The sequence below is a fragment of the Anser anser genome (assembly GCF_964211835.1).
Source record: "Anser anser genome assembly, contig: HAP1_SCAFFOLD_282, whole genome shotgun sequence".
In the NCBI taxonomy this organism is placed as follows: Eukaryota; Metazoa; Chordata; class Aves; order Anseriformes; family Anatidae; genus Anser; species Anser anser.
The window spans coordinates 81905-103343 of record NW_028154105.1 but is presented as its reverse complement, the minus strand read 5'-3'; the positions used below and the strand labels follow the sequence as shown (position 1 = coordinate 103343).

The 21439-nt window shown below is 38.6% G+C and overlaps 1 long non-coding RNA gene across 2 annotated transcripts in view; it reads right to left on the bottom strand.

The window, feature by feature from the left end:
• Positions 1-11: 11 nt before the first annotated feature.
• LOC310890810 overlaps positions 12-21439 on the bottom strand; it is a 60560-nt gene continuing 39132 nt past the window's right edge. Inside the window, exons 2-5 of one of the 2 annotated variants that reach the window (XR_014577311.1) lie at positions 11222-11335; positions 10466-10651; positions 897-940; positions 12-127 (exon numbers count right to left, since the gene is read on the bottom strand). This is a non-coding gene — a long non-coding RNA (uncharacterized lncRNA). Of the gene's footprint in view, positions 128-896; positions 941-10465; positions 10652-11221; positions 12071-21439 lie in introns of those variants that run through there. The other variant, XR_014577312.1, reaches the window with a different exon arrangement.

Below are 21439 nucleotides of genomic sequence, written 5' to 3'. Positions count from 1 at the left end.
GGCTTATGAGGAGACATCAATTTGTTTCACCCTTTCCCAGTCCATAATGCTTCTTTGCCATGGTAGCCTCTAAAAGAGAAAGAGCGGTAGGTCTGTGCAAGGTACTTGCGCAGCATACTTCTGCCATCTGGTAGGAGAGAGGGCAGGAGACAAAACTTTAATGAGCGAGAGAGAGCTCTGTGAAAAGGCATAGAAGGACCTATATTTACATGTTGCACTGAAAGATGCGGTTGAGATGGGTTTTCTTTTCTAGTACCCTTCTGCCTGTCTCATGACAAATTTCTACTGTGTGATATGTACGCAGCTCAAAACACATACATTGATCCCATCTGATACACAGAGTATGACCACATACTGGTAAGGAATAAAAATGGTCTCCCAGTCCTGACCTGGGAAAAGGTTATGCTTTTGCTGAGCATTGTCTGTGAGTATTAACACACTATTTTTGAGCATAAGTACCACATGCTCCAAAAACTGAGCTCTGGTTGTTATTCATGGATGTTGGTACGTAAAAATATTCAAGAGTAAAACCGTAACAAACTGAGAATTCTTCCAAAAATGTTTATAGGGGTTTTAAATTAAGTTAAAAACTACTAAACAAATATACACCTGCCATCTTATTAGCCATGAGAATCTTTCTGGTTTTCCATATTACTTTCATATTAATGGTCTCTTTCATTGTATTTTTTGCTTCACAATCTGAATTACCAGTTGTTTTCACTTCTTTTCTTGTCCTTGTTGCATATATTTTCATCTTCTATTGCCTATTCTCATCACCTGTTACCTGTCGGTGTGAGAACACCCAGTGTAGCTTGAAGTGTTTTGCATCAACTACTCAGGCTAAACTATTAAGTTTCTGCATTCAAAAAATAACATTTATGCTGGCATATACTTACATTGCTACCACCTCGCTTTGCAGCTGTTTGGGTCCACACTTTATCTGAAATATGTGTAAGTATGAAGTTGCGTTAGTTTCAATATATTTTTATGTTTAAATTACTTGCACCACAGTCTCTCTCAGAGACAGTAACTGGGATAGTCCCAGACCTGCCATGCAATAAGTGAGAGTTCCTGACTCAAAACATTAAAATCTATCCCGAAGAACTAAAACTGAAAGAACTTCCTTTCCACATGTGTAAGGAGCACAAAAAGTGTAAGAGATTTTATCAACATCTCTCAGTGAATTGTTGAGTATAACCTATACTATTTGAGGAAGGCTACTGCTATAAACAAGTGAGGTTTTTAGGTTTACAAAACATTCTCCACATACAGTTCAGCCAGACTGGATGCGTGGGAAATTTCAGCAGTGGGTTGCAGTTCCAGTGGGACTTCTCACTTGCTCTGAGGTAGCTGTGGTCTTAACTTAAAGGACTGGTGCCTACACACACACACAAAGCTCTGTGTGTCATAAACGAACTTAAGGAACTAGCCTCAGTTTTCTAAGGGTGAAAAGACTTCAGAATCACGACCTATTCTCTGATAGTCCACAGCATGAATACAAGGAGTTCAAGGGTCACAAAACGGAATGGTATGATTTACAGAGAAATTAATAAACACATAATATAAACCTGAATGAGCCATTAGGAACCCCAGACAAGAAAGGACTAATGGTACTCACATCCCTTTGTTTAGGGAGGATTAAAATAAATGATACTAACAAAGGTTTGCCATCCTGCTCGTTACATGAAAACATGACAGTGAATAATGGTGCATTTTACAGGATGTGTCAAATTAAAATTATTATTTTCATACAAGAAAGAATTTCCTAAGTTATATTATTTTAAAAAATATATTCTTGTCTTTTATTTATTTCGACTAATATATGTAATACTTAGATGCCTTTGATCCTATAACACTGGGAATTCTACAAAACTAATCATTTTATTTAAACTCATCGTAATAGAGAAACTCCTAAAACCATGACTTCTAGCATCAAGAACCTGAGAGACTCAGTAGCTTCCATTAGACTCCATTTGGTTTTAATATACATGTTATTCAGGAACACTGGCTAATTCTGGATTTATTACAGCTAGGTTCTCAAACTTCTGCTCAAAACCAGCTATGTTTGTCTTTGAATTCCTAGGTAATGCTTTAAAGAAACCTAATAAAGTGATCAGCCTCAAACAGAGCTTAACAACAGCCCTTAGCAGGTATTTAGATTCAAGCCAATCACTGTTATTCTGCAGTAAATGGGCCTCACCACATTCTTAAATTAGCAGTCATTTAAATTCCTGGCCAAGCTAAAATCAATGGTAAAAAGCAATGTAACATATATAATGAAAAATGCACAATGGAGAAAAACTGACAGCGAACTGTCAATACTGTTGCACAGTTAACTGAAGGTATTGGAGGTTTTTCTTTTCCAAAAGGCTGTAGTGGGTTTACATGGCAAGGTTTTGGTAGCAGGGGGCCATAAGGGTGGCTTCTGTGAGAAGAATCTAGAAGCTGCCCCATGTAAGATAAGGGCCCCACTGCTGACCAGAGCCGAGCCAATAAGTGATGTTGTTTTGCGCCTCTGTGAGAGCATATTTAAGACAGAGGGGAAAAAAAACGCTGCGCCACACAGCAGCTGGGAGAGTGAAAGGAGGGAGAAACAGCCTTGCAGGTGCCAAGGTCAGTGAAGAAGGAGGGGGAGAGGTGCTCCAGGCACCGGAGCAGAAGTCCCCTGCGGCCTGTGGTGAGGACCATGGTGAAGCAGGCTGTCCCCCTGCAGCCCATGGAGTACCACGGTGGAGCAGGGTTCCACGCTGCAGCCCGTGGAGGAGACCACGGTGGAGCAGGTGGGCCTGCACCGACGGAGGCTGCGGCCTGTGGAAGACCCCTGCCGGAGCAGATTCTGGTCTGGACCTGTAGCCCGTGGAGAGGAGACCATGCAGGAGCAGGTGACCTGGCAGGAGCTGCTGCCCGTGGGGGATCCAGTTTGGAGCAGTTCGCTCCTGAGGGATGGACCCCGTGGTACGGACCCATATCTGGAGCAGTTCTTGAAGAGCTGCTGCCTGTGGGCAGCCCACACCGGATCAGTTCAGCAAGGACTGCATCCCGTGGGAGGGACCCCACAGCACAGGGGACGAGAGTGACTGAGAAAGAGCGGCAGAGAAGAAGCGCTATAGACTGACCATAACCCCCATTCCCCTGTTCCCCTGCGCCGCTCGGGGGGGAGGAGGTGGTAGAGGGTGGATGGGGGGAAGGTGCTTTTGGTTTCTTTCCTTTGTTTCTCACTTCTCTAGCTTGTTAGTAATAGGTAATAAATCTTACTATCTCCCTATGCTGAGTCTGTTTTGCCTGTCACAATAATTACTGTGCAATCTCCTTGTCTTTATCTCAACCCTTGAGCCTTTTTCATTGTATTTTCTCCCCATTCCTCTTTGAGGAGGGGGAGTGAGAGAGCGGTTGTGGTGGAGCTCGGCTGCCCACCCAAGTAAAACCACCACAAAGGCATAGCTGTGCTTTTGTGTACATATATATATATATGTACAGATATAGATATATATATAAAATAAAACAAGTGGTAACAGAAGCTGGAGAAAGATGACAGAGAAATTCTTAGGGCTCAAAAACCAGACAAACTATTACAGAAAGATATTCTGTATGAAGCATTCTGCGTGAGTAGATTCCCAAGATGCCTTCAAACACATTGCACACAAATTAAAATATTTTTTTTTATGTCATAGTCATTACATTCAAACCTGTCGGTGATATAATTTAGGAATGCAATACGTCTATGTAATAGACTTCAGCACTTGCTCCTGGGTGTGCTATTTTCTCCTGCCATAATATAAAGGTCCAGTGTGTTTTCAGTGCTGGGTAGCACAAGGAAAGAGGATGTGGAGACAAGACTGGTATGTCCCTTGCTGGCTGAAGGAAGCATATCTTCTGCCAGCTTTTGCAAGTGAGGTCCCCTCATGTGATGAGTTCACCTCATGAGATGCCACAGTGTTGCATCCCAGATGGCAGCTTGAACAGGATGGCTCTGTCCATTCCTCTCACCCCAGTTTCCCCATTTTTCCTGTACCCCCTTTTCCATCTGTGAGATACTGATATTCTAGCAGCTAATTCCAAGATCACTTTTTATTTGGGGTCCTTACTCAGCTCTTCACCTACTATTAAACATGGGACAGATTTAAAAGAACATGAACCAGACATATCAGGAATGCTGAAGGACACAACTGGACACAATGATCTTTAAAGTATAAGCTTTTTGATTTTAGTAAAACTTAAGAAACTGAAGCAGATAAGATAAATTAAACTAATGTAGGAATTCTGTGATTAATTTGCAAACATATTCAGACAGGTTGTTTGTCAGCTCTTATTATGAACAAAAAAGAAAGTTGCTATCTTTCAAGTGAGCATTATAAAAAACTTTTCCTGAATACCAATCTATGGTACTATTCCTAAGAATGTAACAGTCAACAGGAAAAAAAAAAAAAAAGAGTGATGAAATAAAAATACTTCTGGGATCATTTCCTTTTTTCAGTATTTTGTACAGTATTTTGTACAGAGGTGCTACGAATAGAAGGAGAATCTAGCCCAGGGTGAGGGATCCTCTGCATCAGAAGCAAAGTCATTTCTCTTTATGTTACTTCACCAAAAATCATGCATAAAGATACACGAGTTTTCCTACACTGGCTCAGTTATGATTCCTTTCCAGATTCACTACCTATTTTTATAAACTGTCAGAAAATTAATCATTTCCCACCTGTGTGCAGTTTTCTTTATTTTCCACCAGCCCACCGTGTACCTTCACTTCTTTATTCTTTTTCTTCTTTCGTTTTTCTCCCTTTTGTTTTCTCTCTTTTTATAACTTTTCAGAGGCCTCCCTCTCATTGTCCCTTTCTCATATTGTGCTCTGCTGAAAAATATCTGCAGCAGCAAACCTTTTTTTGCAGTGAGTGACAAGAGACGCTGCTGATTCAGTGCAGCAAGGACAGGTGATACAATGAGAGCTGTGGGTGGCTTTACAGCCTGTGTCAAAATAAGGGCTGGCCCTCATTTTCTTTAAAATTTGCTTAAATTTGCTTGCTTTGATTCTTTGTAGAAAGAGAAGCCATGTTCAGCATAAAGTTTTTTGCTGGTTTTGAAGAATTTTTACCTATCTACAGTTGCGCATTTTTTGCATACAATTTTAATGACATAAAATATTCCCTGTCAAAAGTAAAGGTACCATGAGGACTGGCTTCACCGAAATTAACATGAGCATGTACGTGTTTCTCACAGTTTACCAGAATAATCCAACAATAAATCAGCTCCAATCTTGCTGGATAGGAAATGTCCACTTTGAAAGAACAATGCCCCAAATAAAAAAATACATCAATGATTATTTTTTTTTTTTTAATGAGAATATGTTACTCAGAGATGCTGCGGCAGAAAATGCATGTGAACACACCAGTGTTCCTCTACACAGTAGATTCCTGTACAACAGATACCCATCCATGAGTTGGTTCATCGGCTGGAGAGCCAAGGAGTGATCAGCAAGACTCGCTCACCCTTTAATAGTCCCATATGGCCAGTGCAAAAGTCTAATGGCGAGTGGAGGGTAACGGTGGACGATTGCAGCCTGAACGAAGTCATGCCACTGCTGAGTGCTGCAGTGCCGGACATGCTAGAACTCCAGTACAAACTAGAGTCAAAGGCAGCCAAGTGGTATGCCACAATTGATATTGCTAATGCATTTTTTTCCATCCCTTTGGCAGCAGCATGCAGACCGCAGTTTGCTTTCACTTGGAGGGGCATCCAGTACACCTGGAATCGACTGCTCCAGGGGTGGAAACACAGCCCTACCATTTGCCATGGACTGATCCAGTCTGCACTGGAACAAGGAGATCTCTGAATCTGATGACCAGGTAACACACACTGTGGCTGACCCAGAGGACCATCCGACTATTGTATCAGTCGCCCCCATAGTCAAGTAAAAACAATGGAAACGGAAGTCAGCTCGTTTAGTAAGGGAAGAAGCCTCTCCTAAGAAGGAGGGAGAAGGGGAAAAGGCAGGCACCTCTAAAGCAGAACCATCACAAAAACAGCAGGAAGACAAGATGGAAATCATAAAGGAATCAGAAACCACCTGATCCGAGATGGAAATCATAAAGGAATCAGAAACCACCTGATCCCTATCCCTGAGTGAGTTGCGAGAAATACGAAAGGATTATGGTCGACACCCAGGTGAACACATCCTCACCTGGCTGCTTCGATGCTGGGATACTGGGGCCAATAGCCAACAATTAGAAGGCAATGAAGCCAAGCAGCTGGGAACCCTCTCTAGAGAAATGGTAATTGACAAAGGAATTGGGAGAGAGAGACAGGTTCTCAGCTTCTGGAGGCGACTCCTGGCAGCTGTGAAAGAAAGGTATCTACATAAGGAAGATATTGTATATCAAGTAGGCAAGTGGACCTCTATGGATAAAGGTCTCCAGCATCTGCGGGAATTAGCTGTGCTGGAGATGGTTTATAGTGATTTGGACAATGCCCAGACACCAGAAGATCCCGATGAAGTACAGTGCACAGCATCCATGTGGCGTAAATTTGTGTGGAGTGCACCATCATCAGATGCCAGTACGCTCGCAGTATTTAATTGGGATGAGGGGATGGGACCAACAGTGTATAATTTGTCCTGCCAGCTTCAAAAATATGAAAACAATCTCTCTGTTCTGCTACAGGCCTGTGTCTCAGCTGTGAAGAAACTGTCCCAAAGGCTTGACCATCTCTTAGAACAAGCATATCCCTCCTCATCCAGACGGAGTGATATTTCAGCCGCTAAGAATCAGTATTTTCCTGCTCGAGGGAGAGAGTACCCAAGACGCACACCACGTGGCACCTTGTGGTTTTATCTGCATGACCACGGGGAAGATATGAGGAAGTGGGATGGTGAACCTCCTTCAACCCTAGCTGCTCGGGTACATGAACTGCAAGAAAATAGAGCAGCAAGAAGAGGGTCTCCTAAGAAAAATGCTGCTCCAGTTTCTGTTGGGCAGTTCCCCAGAGGCAATAGAAGGGCTGATGTTATTCTTGACCCTGATGAAGGGACCTCTGCTTCTCATTTGCAAGAAGTAAGCGGCAGACACTCCAACCAGGAATAGAGGGACCTTGCCTCTGGCCAGGTAGTGGAGAAAGATAACCGGATTTATTGGACTGTGTGGATCCAATGGTCTGGCACATTGGAACCACAAGAATACAAAGCTTTAGTGGACACTGGCGCACAATGTACCTTAATGCCATCAGGCTACCAAGGGACAGAACCCATCTGTATCTCTGGAGTGACAGGGGGATCCCAACAGCTAACTGTATTGGAAGCTGAGGTGAGTCTAACTGGGAATGAGTGGCAAAAGCATCCCATTGTGAATGGCCCGGAGGCTCCATGCATCCTTGGCATAGACTACCTCAAGAGAGGGTACTTCAAGGATCCAAAAGGGTACCGGTGGGCTTTTGGCATAGCTGCTTTGAGCACAGAGAAGATTAGGCAGCTGTCTACCCTGCCTGGCCTTTCAGAAGACCCTTCCACTGTAGGATTGCTGAAGGTTGAGAGGTACAATGGACTGTTAAAGACTATGAAAACAATGGGAAATAAATCTACCAGAAGCCACTTGGCTAGTTAACAACAGGGGGTCTGACAGCTGTCCTGGTCCCGCTGAAACAAAACCCCTACACAAGGTGAAAGGAGCTAAAGTACCTGTAGTGCATGTAGGGAAGTGGATGGGGAAGGCGGTGTGGGTTGCTCCTGCCTCGGGAAAAGGCAAACCCACTCATGGGATTGTCTTCACCCAAGGACCGGGGCATACCTGGTGGGTCATGCAAAAGAACGGGGATATCAGGTGTGTGCCTCAAGGAGATTTAACCTTGAGAGAAAACTAATCTGTAATCTAAGTTATATGTTGTAGGAAGACGCTGCAGGATCAACAACAGGTCAACTTTGCAAGGAACCGGACAAGTGCAACAAGGACTTGAGCTAAGCTGGTGCTTGCGTCCAGACATCCAACTATGCCTGCCCTGAGTGACCACTTTGGCAGATGAAGACTAAATCGTCAACAGTTCTTATGAACATTTCTTGAGAAACACCTATAGAATGAAAAGATATACCTACCTATCAATCTGTTAAAGAACAACGAACAATGGTGATGAGAATACTTATATGCGAAAGTATGGGGGACCTGAGAGTGACACAAATGTTATTGAATAAGGGGTGGAGGTTGTACTGGGTTTGGCTGGGATGTTAACTTTCCCTGCAGCAGCCCATACAGTGCTGTGCTCTGCACTTATAGCTATAACAGCAGTGGTATCACACCAGTGTTGTGTCTGCTGCTGAGCAGTGCTGGCACAGCATCAGGACTCTCTCTAACCCTCCTAGGGGGTGAGCAAAAAAGTGAGAAAGGAATATCACCAGGGCAGCTGACCTAAACCAACCAAAGGGATATTCCATACCATATGATGTCACACTCAGCAATAAAAGGTGGAAAAAGGAAGAAGAGGGAAGGGGCGGGCTCTCGTTGCGAAAATGTCTGTCCTCCCGAACACCGGCTATGTGCTTTGAGGCCCTGTTTCAAGGACGTGGTCAAGCATCGCCCATTTGTGGGAAGTAGAGAATAATTTATTTCCTCTGCACTTCCACATAGCCTTTACTTGTTTTGTTTTGTTTTTCCCTTTCCCCCTGCCTTTTTCCCTTTCCCTTTTTTTCCTTTAGTTAAATTAATAATAATCTTTCCTTAATAATTATTTTTTCCCTTTAATTAAATTATCCTTATCTCAACACGTGAGTTGTTCTTTCCTTTACTTCTTCCCCTCCTTTTCTAAGGAGGGGGAGTGAGAGAGCGGTTGTGGTGGAGTTCAGCTGCCTAGCATGGTAAAACCACCACAGCAGTGCACTCTATCCCAGTTTTGCACGTTGTTACATTCGATTAGCTGTTTCTCCAGAACACTTTTGGACTCTCGTGGCCTTTAGCAGCCACCTTTACTTTTCTGAAATGGGTCAAGGGAAGAACAGTGAATTACTATGGAAAGATCTTTCTCTTACTCTCCACCCCTCATATCTAATGTTAAAAAATTGGAAAGTATTGGAGAAAACAAGAACATCACACATTTAGCCTCAGAATTCAACTTTACTGATTACTTATGCAGAAAGAGTATCTATGGAGAATCTTTTTATCTGCTTTATGAGAATTCTTGAGTTTTTTTGAACAGTTCTGCAAGACATGCATCTACTGGTAGAAAATACTCTAGACCCCAAATGTGTATACAAGTTTTCTTATGGTACATCTCTAAAAGTAATGTAAACACCAAATTCAGACCTAGTCCTTCCTTCAGCTATGCTAAAACTAAGAAGACCCACAGAGAAAAACATTATGGAGTCACCACAGATGAGTCACTAGGTGCAGCTTTGGTTGTGCCTCCTCTTACTCCATGACAAATGTGTTCAAATGAGATAAATTTGTAAAGAAAGAACATCGCCTTAGCTTATTCTGTTTCCCAGCAAGTAAACGGGTGCATTTGGATTGTCCTCAAGGTTTAGATGATATACACTGCCTTGTGTAAAATATCTTACAGATATGAATGTTATTTCTTTTCACCTGGATTTACTACAGGTATGATACAGTTTAAGTGAGCATTACATAAAGTCACATTTCCACTAAAAGTGCCCAAAGAGTATTTTATTAGTGTGACAAGGAAAATTCTCCTAAACTCAGTAAGCAAAACTTGGTTGCTGCCTTTCTGTTACTTTCTTGGCCAGCAGCACTTTGAAAACAAAGCAAAAATTAGCAGAACTCGTGTGAGGTCCGTTCTTTCAGGATCTGTGATTCCATTTAATGGTCACAGTACAAAAGTTTATATGAAACTTCCTGTCTGACACTGCATCGATTTTTCAAAACAATGTTTTTCATCACATCATAACCTTTGTTTTCGCATCAGGGTATGAATTGTCTGTTCTATATATAATGACTGCTGTTTACTACATTTTCTAATGCCTGCTATCTAGCATTGGTGCTATAAAAATCTTACTTGAATCTTGCTGCACTGTAGTAAACTGAAAATCAGATGTTGAAAGCTAGCCCTAAGGAAGTATGTATTTCATTAGGAAAAGGGTCAGCAATCAGATTCTACTTTGTCAGTGACTTTTTCCTTGGTCAGAAATAAGGCCGAGTAAAACAAGACGACTTGTTTTAAGCTTTCCCTTAATTGACAGTATACATAATATTTTTTTCTCTTTTTACCAGTGATGAGTCATTACCATGTGAAATTCCCAGCATCTAAATATCAATATGAATTTATTACCATTATTTCAAAGAACTTAATGAATTTGGCAACTTAATTAAAAATAACACCTGTAATCCTGGTAGGATTAGTCTAACTTCTGACTTCACAGAGCGTAAATAACCATAGACTCTAGAACACTCAAAACTTTTTTTTTTGTTTTCACACAAAGAGACATGAAAAATATTATTTTGTTATTTTTACTTCAGTTTAGTTTAGTTTAGCTTACCTTTTTGCTTGCAATGTGTTCTTTTTATGACAGAAGAAGATTTTTTTTTCTTGCTCTCTGTTGCATCATCTAGCTTAGAAACTCTTGCATCTAATTTTTTGTTGTGTGTAGAAGCTAATGAGTGGGGTGTTTAAACAAGCCAGTTGTTTTCAATGATTAGCAATTTCAGGCTGTGAGTGAAAAGAGCTAAAATTGAAAAGCATCAATACAGAGAAGATTAAGTGATTATCTGAGATTTATTTAGAGACTTACATATCTAAATGAGATAGCAAAAAATGACATCCAATTTATTGAAGCAAGACTTGAGAAAGGGAAAAGGAGGAGGAAGAGAAGGAAAGAAGAAGCAGCTAATAACAAAAGACATTAGAAAACAAGCATTCATCTAAGTAACCTATGACCATAAGGTATAAAAGATGAGACAGAAGATGAAGTGAAAGGCATCAGCTAAAGAATGAGAATCTGATATTATGATGCTGGTTTTAAAACAGTATAATAAACTGTACATCAGTGGACCTGCTCTTGATGTGCACAAATAAAACAAAAAATCATGACTTACTAGCTAAAGTATTTCCTAATTAAGCATGGCTTTGTGAGGGGGGTGGCAGTGTGAATTGACTTGTACGTGCAGAGTTGCATAGAGAAGGGGCTGTACAGAAACTGACGGTGATGTTTCCTCCAGAGAGGACAAGCAGGCTTTTTAGAGTTCCAAAATAACAAAATATCCAAGAACATATGGAAAGATTTTAGAGTTCCCACCTGATGTCTCCACAGTTTTTTCACATTTGTTCAGAGGTCTGAGAGCCAATATACTTTGATTTCCTATACTCATGCTCTGCAAAAATACACAGTGATCAGTTCAATTATCCTTGCCTGCAGGAAGAAAATCAGGAAAAACAGAAGACTATTATCCTCCTTTACAAATGTAGGACAAAAGTAAGTAGGAATTAAGTCACACAGGAAGCATAGGGTTGAGATGACAACTAAAAGCACCCCAGGTCAGGTACGTACAGGCAAATTGTACCTTCTCCCACAACACTGCTGTTCTTCAGAATCCATGTATTCTCAAGTTAAAAAAAAAAAAGAAAAAGGAAATACATGATGAGGAAATACATGAATACATGACTGATAATTTTAAAAAATCAAACATCCTCATTAAGCAGCCTTTGAAATGTCTAATTTTAGTGACAATAGGCCCACTGCAAGGCTTTTATATTTGCAAGTAATTAGATTATCTGCAAACTCCGAGTATTAAATATTCAGGATTCTGATGTCCAGTGAAGAGAAGATAGTGTGTGAGCTCTTTGGTTTTGTTTCAAAAAGAGTGATTTTATTTAGCAACAACTACCATTATATCGTCTACATAAAACAGTACAAAAACTTGTGCCCTCTGAGTGTCACATTCCACCAGAGCTCTTGCCACAGAAAGTACAGCGTAACCTAGCATTCATTCAACTTTTCACATACCACACTCTTTATGGCTAAGGTGATGCTGCCAAAAAGGTTTTAGTGTTTATTGTCAATGAATTTAAATGCACAATAAGGTTTACACTTATTTTCTCTCATAACAACATAGATAGGAAAATCTCACAGTTGTCTCACGGTTGATGTTTTATGTATCTATCGTCACTTAAATGCATTTGAGAGACTGCTGTTTCAAGGAACTAGTCCCAGGTCCATGCACAAAAATACATTTATGTTGCAAGACACCAGTATACCTTCATTGCCCATTTGACACTGTTGAAACCCTAATCTTATTAGATATCCTACTGTAACTTGATCTTTTTAAAAAAATCTTTCTTTTGAGAGGAGCGAAATCTTAATAAACAGCATAGGCACTTGGAAAAGAAATATTCTAGCTTTAAGAGCTTTAGCATGGGAAATGCTATCTATTATAAGGTAGCAAGAAGAAAGACAACAGGAAGAAAATATTTCTCTACAAGTTTTCACATCTTCATGACAATGCAGCTTGAGCCCCTACACCCCACAGTTTCCTAGGTGTCTATAGTATGCCCTATATATGTATATATTTATGCCCTCTCCTAGTATTTCAAAGAAACAATCTACCAGCTACCCTGAATAAAATTCTGGAGATTCAAAGTATTTAATTTATTTCCCTCTTTTCAAATATATCTTGTTCTGACAGAGTACTACAGGAAGTGTGAGAACATCTATTTCCCTCCTGAAGTGTCACAAGTGGTTAAGAAAACAACCTTTTCTCCTGTTATTTCTGTGTCTGTCTGGCATTTAAAGAACTGAAATACAGTCAATTAAGCACGTCATAATGGCAAGTGTATAAATATTTGCAAATACCTCCCTTTGATTACTTTGTTTTGCTTTCCTGCACTGATGTTCTTTCTATCATTTATACTATGCACTGAATTACTCATTGAGCAATTAATCTGGAAGTGAATCTTCCATCAGAGTCATGAAGGATTAATTGTATTATACCTTTTATTCCTACATATCCTTACAAACTTGCTTAATCCTGTAATTGCATTTTTTTAATGTTCTTTTACTAACATACCTTGGTTGAACCTTTTGAATTGCACACTTTTAAGAAAAATCAAGATGATGTTTAATAAAAGTTTGTGTCACAATATTGTATATTTATTACCCTCTACTCTTAGATGATGGAATTTAAATAATGTGAGCACACTTTCTGTTCCAATCTTCGGTGATGCCAAGAAATACAGAGGTATGGCATTTTTTTTTAAATTTTTTTTTTAAGGATTTTTTAATCTTAACAGAACCACAGAATCTGTTTGCAAAAATGGTGATTATTATACTCCTGCTGAAATTACTATGGTGTGAATGTACTTAATAACATGACAATACCCACACTTTATGCCCCAATAATAAATTGCTTTATTAGAATGAACCAATTTTGTAGGATCACACTTTAAAAAGTAATGCTAAAGCTACACTTACTTTAGAAAAAAAATGCATTTGCTGGGGATAAATAACCAGAAATGCTATCTTCTTTCCCCTTTTTTACCATCATAAGCATGTACAGTGCTAGTTTCTCCAGTAAACCAAAGTTTAAATTAATGCACCATGTCATATTGTCAGCCTGGTAATCTTCAAAATGCAGAAACGGGTTTGAGAAGAAGTAAACAAAATGCTTTTGTTGGAACAGTGAAGCATCCACATGAGAAGCCTCTGGGGATCCCCAAGGTTTTTACCTTACAGCATTACATTGACAGGTACATGTTTAAAAGCCTATTTCCCCAAAAATGAGTTGCACTGTCTAGACAGGGTGTGTGTGTACATGCACATGTGCAATCTCCAATGAAAACTTCATGACTTTGGAAATGAGAAAGAGGAGTGACTTAAGCAGTGCAATAGTTTTTATGCATAGATATAAGGACTTTTTCCTAATACATTGTGCCTTGTACTTCAGCTCAGTCTCAGTGAAAGTTTGTGGCATGGGATCGGATATTTATTAGCTGCTGCTGCTCATTCATTCAATGTGAAGAAAGCAGTTTTGTCCCCATGTTCACTGTGATCCATTAAGTGGTTTAATATAAAGGATCAAATTATTAGAACATTTTATACATATCCATTCATCTGAAAGGTTTGCTTTCCTAGTAGAGAAAATACACATTGAGGAAATACACAATAGAGAAAACATACATCTTACAGCAGTATTGCTTTAGTAATCTTTACAGTACAGAAAACAAAATAAAACAGTGTTGCAAGGATCCCTAGATGAAATCATTCCAGTCACAATCAGGATCAAACCAGCCTCACGGGACTGGGATTCAGGTGACTTCATTTAGTCCTGATTTATCTCATTTTCCTGTGTGAGTAAGGGCAAGTAATTTTATCACATGTATTTCTCAGGTGATGCACAGATTCAGTTAATAACTATGAAATATTGAAACAGCAGAGTCATGAAGATGGTGGAATGATGAACAAATTTGTATTGTATACCTATTTTCAGCAAGATGATTGGAAAATACATATAAAGACAAAACAAAGCCTATTGTCTTTAGTTTTTATCCAAGACAAAAATATATCCAGTAACTCAACAAATTTTGCAGTAAAAATAGAAAAATATGTGAAGAGCTCCTGGAGGCTGCCACTCTGTAAAAAATGTATCTAAATGATCAAAGATTGGGATAAAGTCCAAAAAGTAAGTCAGGCAAGGAAGAAAAAACAAAACAAAACAAAACAAAACAAAAAAAAAAAAGAAAAAACAAGCAAGCAAACAAACAAGAAACTTAGTTTCATTTTTCAACAGATACAGTAAAAGTAGGAGATCCTGTTGTGTTCCCAAAATTCTTGTAATACTACTGCAAAAAATCCCTCAAGGACTGGCATCGTTAATGTGACTAGTGCTCAGAGCTAGATGAGTGCTGCAAACAACTTTCTACAAATACTTTGGTGAACTTTACGACTAGTTTACAGTTCAGTTAGGCTTGTTTTTCTTTTGCTGTTTTTCCATTAGAGTTCCCGAAAAGCCGTTTTCATTTGTAAAATGTAAAAGGAACACAAAAGTCTTACAAACACAGGTATGAGTATTTTTAGTTCCCTAATCCTACCACAGAAGAAACTACATGTTATTCTCCCCGTGGAGAGACAGGCTCCCCATGTTATTCAAAGCAAATTCAACACTACATTGACAAAGAAAATATATGAATGGAAAGAATTTCACAAGGGAAAGCATGTGGCCATCCTGAAAAGCATTACATGGTAGGAAAAAGATGAAGATGTTCAGTGCTGCATTGCCACTATCAGTGGCATTCATATGGATACAACCTAAAAATCATTTCCTAACATTTTCACAGAACATTTCTTGCTGTAATGAATGTGTCCATAAACAAATCAAGGACAAGGCAGAATTTCTGTCCTGTATGTCCTGGAGAGACAGGATTAAACAATTTATATTCCCATGTCACTTCAGACTCTGCTTGGCCACCAGCCAATGGCTCAAGAACAGCACCATGAAAATGGCAAAGAAGTAATCATCAGGTAAGTATCACTGACAATTACTAAGTAAGAGTTCTTGTATGGCAGTGTGCAGTTGTGCTCACAGCCTGTAACCACGCTGTCTTGGCAAACAAAGCCTGTAAGGCTGGGTAGCCTGACTATTTGTAGTGATCCTGACCAGAAGGGCCCTCCGTTGCACATGAAGGAGTCGGGATGTGTCATGCTGTCTGGCTGGGAAGGACCACACCTGTGCTGTGAGACCTTACGAAGCAGGCCCAGCCCGGCCCTACAGCTGGAAGTTACGCTGCCTGTGATTCCTTGCCTGCATTGAACAGGGCAGCAAGAAGCTCTCATGAAAACATGGTTTCTGCTTTGCCTGTAGAAATGGTGAAAGGAGTTGTTTCCTTGTAAGAAAACCCCACAACAGCTTGAAACACCGCAAGGGAAGAATCTCTGCTATGGACGGGATCTGCACGGTGGGTTGTGCATGGGTCAGTCCTCTTCAATGATACATTGTCCACATCTGTCCGCATCTAAAGGAATGTAAGGCTACCTATGCTGTTCCTCTCCTATAGTGTTAGCTCTAGTAACAGGACTGCAAATGATACCTCACAGAGTCTGAGTGCCTTTCTCACTGGGATCATAACAACCAGCACCTCACAGTGCAAGACGACAACACTGTAACTGGAAGAGGCAAGACGTGGAGAAATGACTAAATAATCTATTACCAGAAAAGTAGCTTGAGGATTTCTAAGACTACCTGTGAATTTCAGCGAAATGTGTATTTTCTGCCAAAGAACCACAAAATAACCCTAGAGCATCACAAGTCCAGGCATTTGAAAAAAAAAAAAAAAAAAACACAAACAAACAAACAAACAAACAACAACAACAAAAAAATCAGATTTCTAAAACTGAAAAAGAGAAAAGGAAAGAAGTGTTTACACCCTTTCTCTAATACTCCAGTGATGGAGGCATACAGTCATGGTACAGGAGATACAGGCTTCTCTCTCTTCCTTTATTAAAGGGGAGCTGAACCTGACTCTTCCCCCTCTTCATCAGCAAGCAGTATTTTTCCCTGTTGATGTCCTACGTTGTACAGAATTTCTAAATTTTCACCAAAGCAGGCTTTGCACACCAGGTGTCTCAGTAGGTAAGCGCACCAGTCACCAGGCTATGTAGATGCCTCACTGTGCATGGCAGTATCTACAAACAAACAGTCCTCAACTCAGAGATGTTTCATGGCTCCTACTCTACCAAGAAAGGTGAATAATCACCACTTAACCATGCCAAAGAAGAAACAAAGACAGAACCAATACAGGAAGAATGTAATTCATTCCTAATATGGACACAAAGAGTTTTCATACTGACATTCCTAAAAAATGTGTTTTTTTTTTCTGCCAAATCAATGCACTCAGCACCAATAATCTCTTAATGAAACAATGAAAATGCTGGAACAGTCCTTTTTTTATTCTTTCCAAGAAACAGACAAATTGTTCTCACTGGAGTTTCCCATAGACTTACAGGAAAAAAAAAAAAAAGTGTTTACTTGTTGAGTTCAATAAAACTGTTTAAAAAAAAATAATAATTTATACAATCAAGCTACATGAATTTACATGTAGCTTTTTAATGCAAGCCCAGAATTTTAAGAATCATACCCTGGTTTGAATCCTTTACCAAATTCTAAGACAAACTGACAAGTTTAACTTATTTACACAGACTGGAATTCATAACAGACTAGACTTTGGTCCTTAGAGAAAAAAGACTTCAGTCAACACTGTTAATGAAATAAGACAGCATATGAGTAGAAAGGCAAAAATTAGCAAATCACTCCAGAGTCTGCATGACATATAAGCTTTGAGGAAGGTTACAGGGAGCTATGTGGCATGGTGAGTCAAGTCATTTTATGGACTTAATGCAGAGATATGGATTTCCTCACAAGCAGATGGCATCTTTGCTGAAGCATGTTGAAATCTGTACACATGCGCCGTGTGTAAACACACATGCATACACTCACACAGAGAAAGGAGAAAAACAAAAAAACCAATTTGGGGAATTTAAGATAGAACTCTAAGAATTTACATTTAAGAAGTTAAATCAGAAACTGAACCAGCAAAATACTTTTAAATAGAAATTTTTGAAGACTATGTCAATTATTCCAAATGTTGATCTACCAACCATACCAAGTGATATTGAGCAATTCAAGCCTCAGGGACTAGTGGGGACTGTCTCATGAACGGTAAAAAGTATCTTATACTTTCTGTTTAAAGCACATTTTCTCAAAGCTGCCAGAAATTGAATAAAAACAGGGTATCAGCCAGTGACTGCTTTGTTTTGTTTTTTAAATGATTCCTTCTTCCAAAATATTATCAGCACATGTGACCTGCCTCTCCCGGACACATACTTGTCCACCCAATGCATTCCTATTCTGCCTCCATGAAAATAGTGAGTTGTGCATTCCTGATCACTGACGAGGAACCAAGGATTATGCTTCGGGATTTTTTTTTTTTTCCCCCATAAACTTAAATTTTTGGGGAGCATTTGTAAGGTAGTTTGAATCCCAAGGCAAATTTGTATGAACCTGTCTAAAAGTGATCACTCATACAGGAAACCTTACGTAGAGCCTTTTATTATTTTATAAGTATTTTTAGAATTCTGTGCTGTAGCTAACTCCAGTTCTCAGTATTTTTCTCTATTATCTTCCCTCAAATGAAAACATATAGAGTTACTGTGCACTAAGTCTTCCAAAAAAAAAAAAAAAAAGAATCCTCACAATGTTTTTCAGGCATACATAAGAACATTGAAATCTCATGTAGACTCCTATTCAGTGTGTAGAAAGGTGAAACTTTTAAGAGACTTTCCTCAAGCTACTCATATCAGATAAGCATTTCAAAGCTTTGATAGAACGAGGCAAGCTACATTTTTTTAATTATTTTTATTTTTTCACATAAAAAGTGGAGATTTGAGAAGACATTAACCATTTGAGCTGATTTTTCAAGTAGTGTTAGTTAGGAGGAAAACTGAAAATCTTTAAAAGAGGTTTTGAAAGAAGTTTATTTTGAAACATTAAACAATTTTAAATAAACTTTTCAGCATTTCATCTTGAAGCTGTATTTCATTTTTTATTCTTTTGCTAATAGGCTTTGCCTACTTAATATGGCAACTTGAATAAAAATTTTAAGTCGCCTGAAAAATGACCATTGTCATATTTTTCCATCTTCTCAAAATATTACTAAAATAGTTTGGTTTCATCTGAACTAAGTTCCTCCTAGTTTTGCAATTCAGCCACTAAACTGAAAGAAGACAATTATTCCCTCAGTTTTATTTTGAATAGCAGGCATAAGCTCCATTTTTTTTAAATGGTTCAGCATTAAAAGCATCAAAAACATGCTGTGAGTTACATTTTTAAGGCCTAAGAAATGAAGAGGTATCGTTGAATACTTATGGCTAATAAAAGAAATAAATGATATTGCAGCACTTACATTAGCTCAAATGTTCTCATTATAGCTAACAATAGCGTTTTACACAAGTAAAGACTGAGTGAAAAAACGCAGGAAGGAGCTTAGAGGAAATACAATTCCTCTTAGCAAAATTAAGAAGGATGCACCAGTGTAGCTAATGTTAGATACACCCCCGTTTTTACAGCTTACTTTCTGCTTGAATGTTACAAATATATTTTAGATGTTGAGATACGAAACTGTCCTAATTCCTGTGACCTAGCATCTTTTGAAGAATCGGCTATGGAATATTACACAAGGTGAAATGAACAGCAAAAATAAGATTCAGTGGCTAGCATGTGACTATGTGAAATTAGAATTCTTGTTTAGAAAATCTGGTATAATAGCATAAACTTAGGAAGGGTGGCCAGGTAATGGTGACCGTCAAAACTTCTTACAGAAATAACATCTTTTTCCATACAAATTCGAGTCAGCAGCATTCTATCATATTCATGCCAGAAATGTTAGATCCATTTACTGTTATCTTTTTAATCATATATGCAATTTTGTAATTACTAGCGCAGGTCCAATTACCTATTGTATTCCAGGGCAATATCAGCAATACGATCAACGACTTTTCAAATCCTTGACAAAAGGGATGAGAAGACAGAATTGAGAGGGAAGAAATCAGACCGCCTTCTGGTACAACTGTATGGCACCAGTAATAAAAATAATGACTGTTATTATTACGATTATTCACTGGGATATATATTTGCTTTTATTTGAGAAGATACTTCTTTATCCAAAAGAGAAAATGAGGTGTAAATTATACTGATTTACACTGGAAAAACAGCATTTTTGCATTAAATAATATGTTGGTTTTTTTTGTTGTTGTTTGGTTTTTTTTTTTAGAAACAAGTTGTAAGAAACGTTAAAACCAATTAGAAAGATAGCATAACTGGAAAGTGAAGCCTCCTTCAGATTCACAACATTCATCTTTGAATATCCAAGAGACTTTAATTCACAGATGGTGAAAGTTAACATATGCACTGTTCAGTGTAAAGTCATGGTCTAACACTTAAATAATAAACATCACACTCAAATAAAGCATTGGTTATTTTGTAGACACTATACAGATAAGCAACTCCTACCACAAATTCTCCAAACTAAATTATTGCTTTACTTTTTATTACCAACCTCTCAGGTGGTTCTCAGCATTAACCGTTTTCTTTTCTCTTCTGTGAAGTTCTTCACGTATGTTACAATGTCTTGTGAAAATCTTACAGAATTAAGTCTACAAGAGCCCCATGTAACAAGCAGGAAAATAAAATGCATCTTGTAATCACTGAAACTGCACAAGCAAATCTTCATGGAGCTCCCTGGAAGCATGACGGTTCACATTTATGAGTTTTGGTTTATAACTGAAGCTCAAGAAAGATTTCACATCTTCAATTATGTGTATAATCTTGATGGAAGAATTTCATAACTGAAATGTCAACAGACCTAATTACAGAAAAGACTGCAAGAGAAGAGAAAGTTGGATGGGTGGTGCAACATATCAAAATATCTTGAAAAAGCTAGCAAGATGTAACTTGTTGTGCTTCAGTTCTCTGAGTAATGAAGAGAGAGGATAACTACTATAAGATATGATGACAACCTCCAAAATGGAGAGAAAGATGGGAAACAGTTTGTTGTTGTTGTTGTTGTTGTTTTTCCAGTGCTTTAAGTTACTTTTAAAACTGCAATCCCTTCCTGCTTCTTGATGCTGTTCATTCATTTACAAGATCATCTTCTCTGAATTTATTTTCAATTCTTAGCATCGTTAATTCCTAACCTCCCCATACTGCTGTATACTGTTAATATATGTTATATATTTTTTTATCTGTGGTCCTACTGATTTGGCTTAACAGCACCAATACAGAGGTTGAATAAAGAGGTATCTACTTGCTCTGTGTTGTTTCCAGTAAGGGGACCATCACTGTCAAGCAAAAACTTCCCTCAAGGAAATACTGTGAAATGAAACTCATTTCTGACAGTTTAAATGTTGCATATTACAGGGTCAAAATAAAAAGTCACATTTCATCTCACCAAGTCAGTTTAAAAAACACTGTGCAGAAGATGTGGATAGTCAGGGCACTTGAATTAAATTTTAGATACAAAAAAAAAAAAAAGTTTCTTTTGGAAGCTAGAGTTATAACCAGGTGTAATAGACACTACAATTAGTGCACAGAATTTAAGAGGAATATAAATATTAGACATGAATTCACATATGGAGCTGGGCTTTTTAGATATAAGTTTGTGTTACACTTGACTTTACTCTGGTTCACTGACAGAAACCAAGTCCAAAAGTCAATTTTGCAATTCCAGCATAACATATTCAAAACTGCAAATTATTTTTAACCTTCAAAGAGTCTGTTCTGTTTCAGGAACATACACCAAATGTGTGATTTAAATAGAAAGGAAGCTCTTATGAAGTCAGGATTTTTGTACCAGATGTTTAATAGATTTTTCTGGGTAAATTTTTAGACCGAAGACACTTAAAGTTAATTAGCTCAGTTTTTATTATTTTCTTCTAAATTACTAAGCACCTACAACTGTGGAAACAATA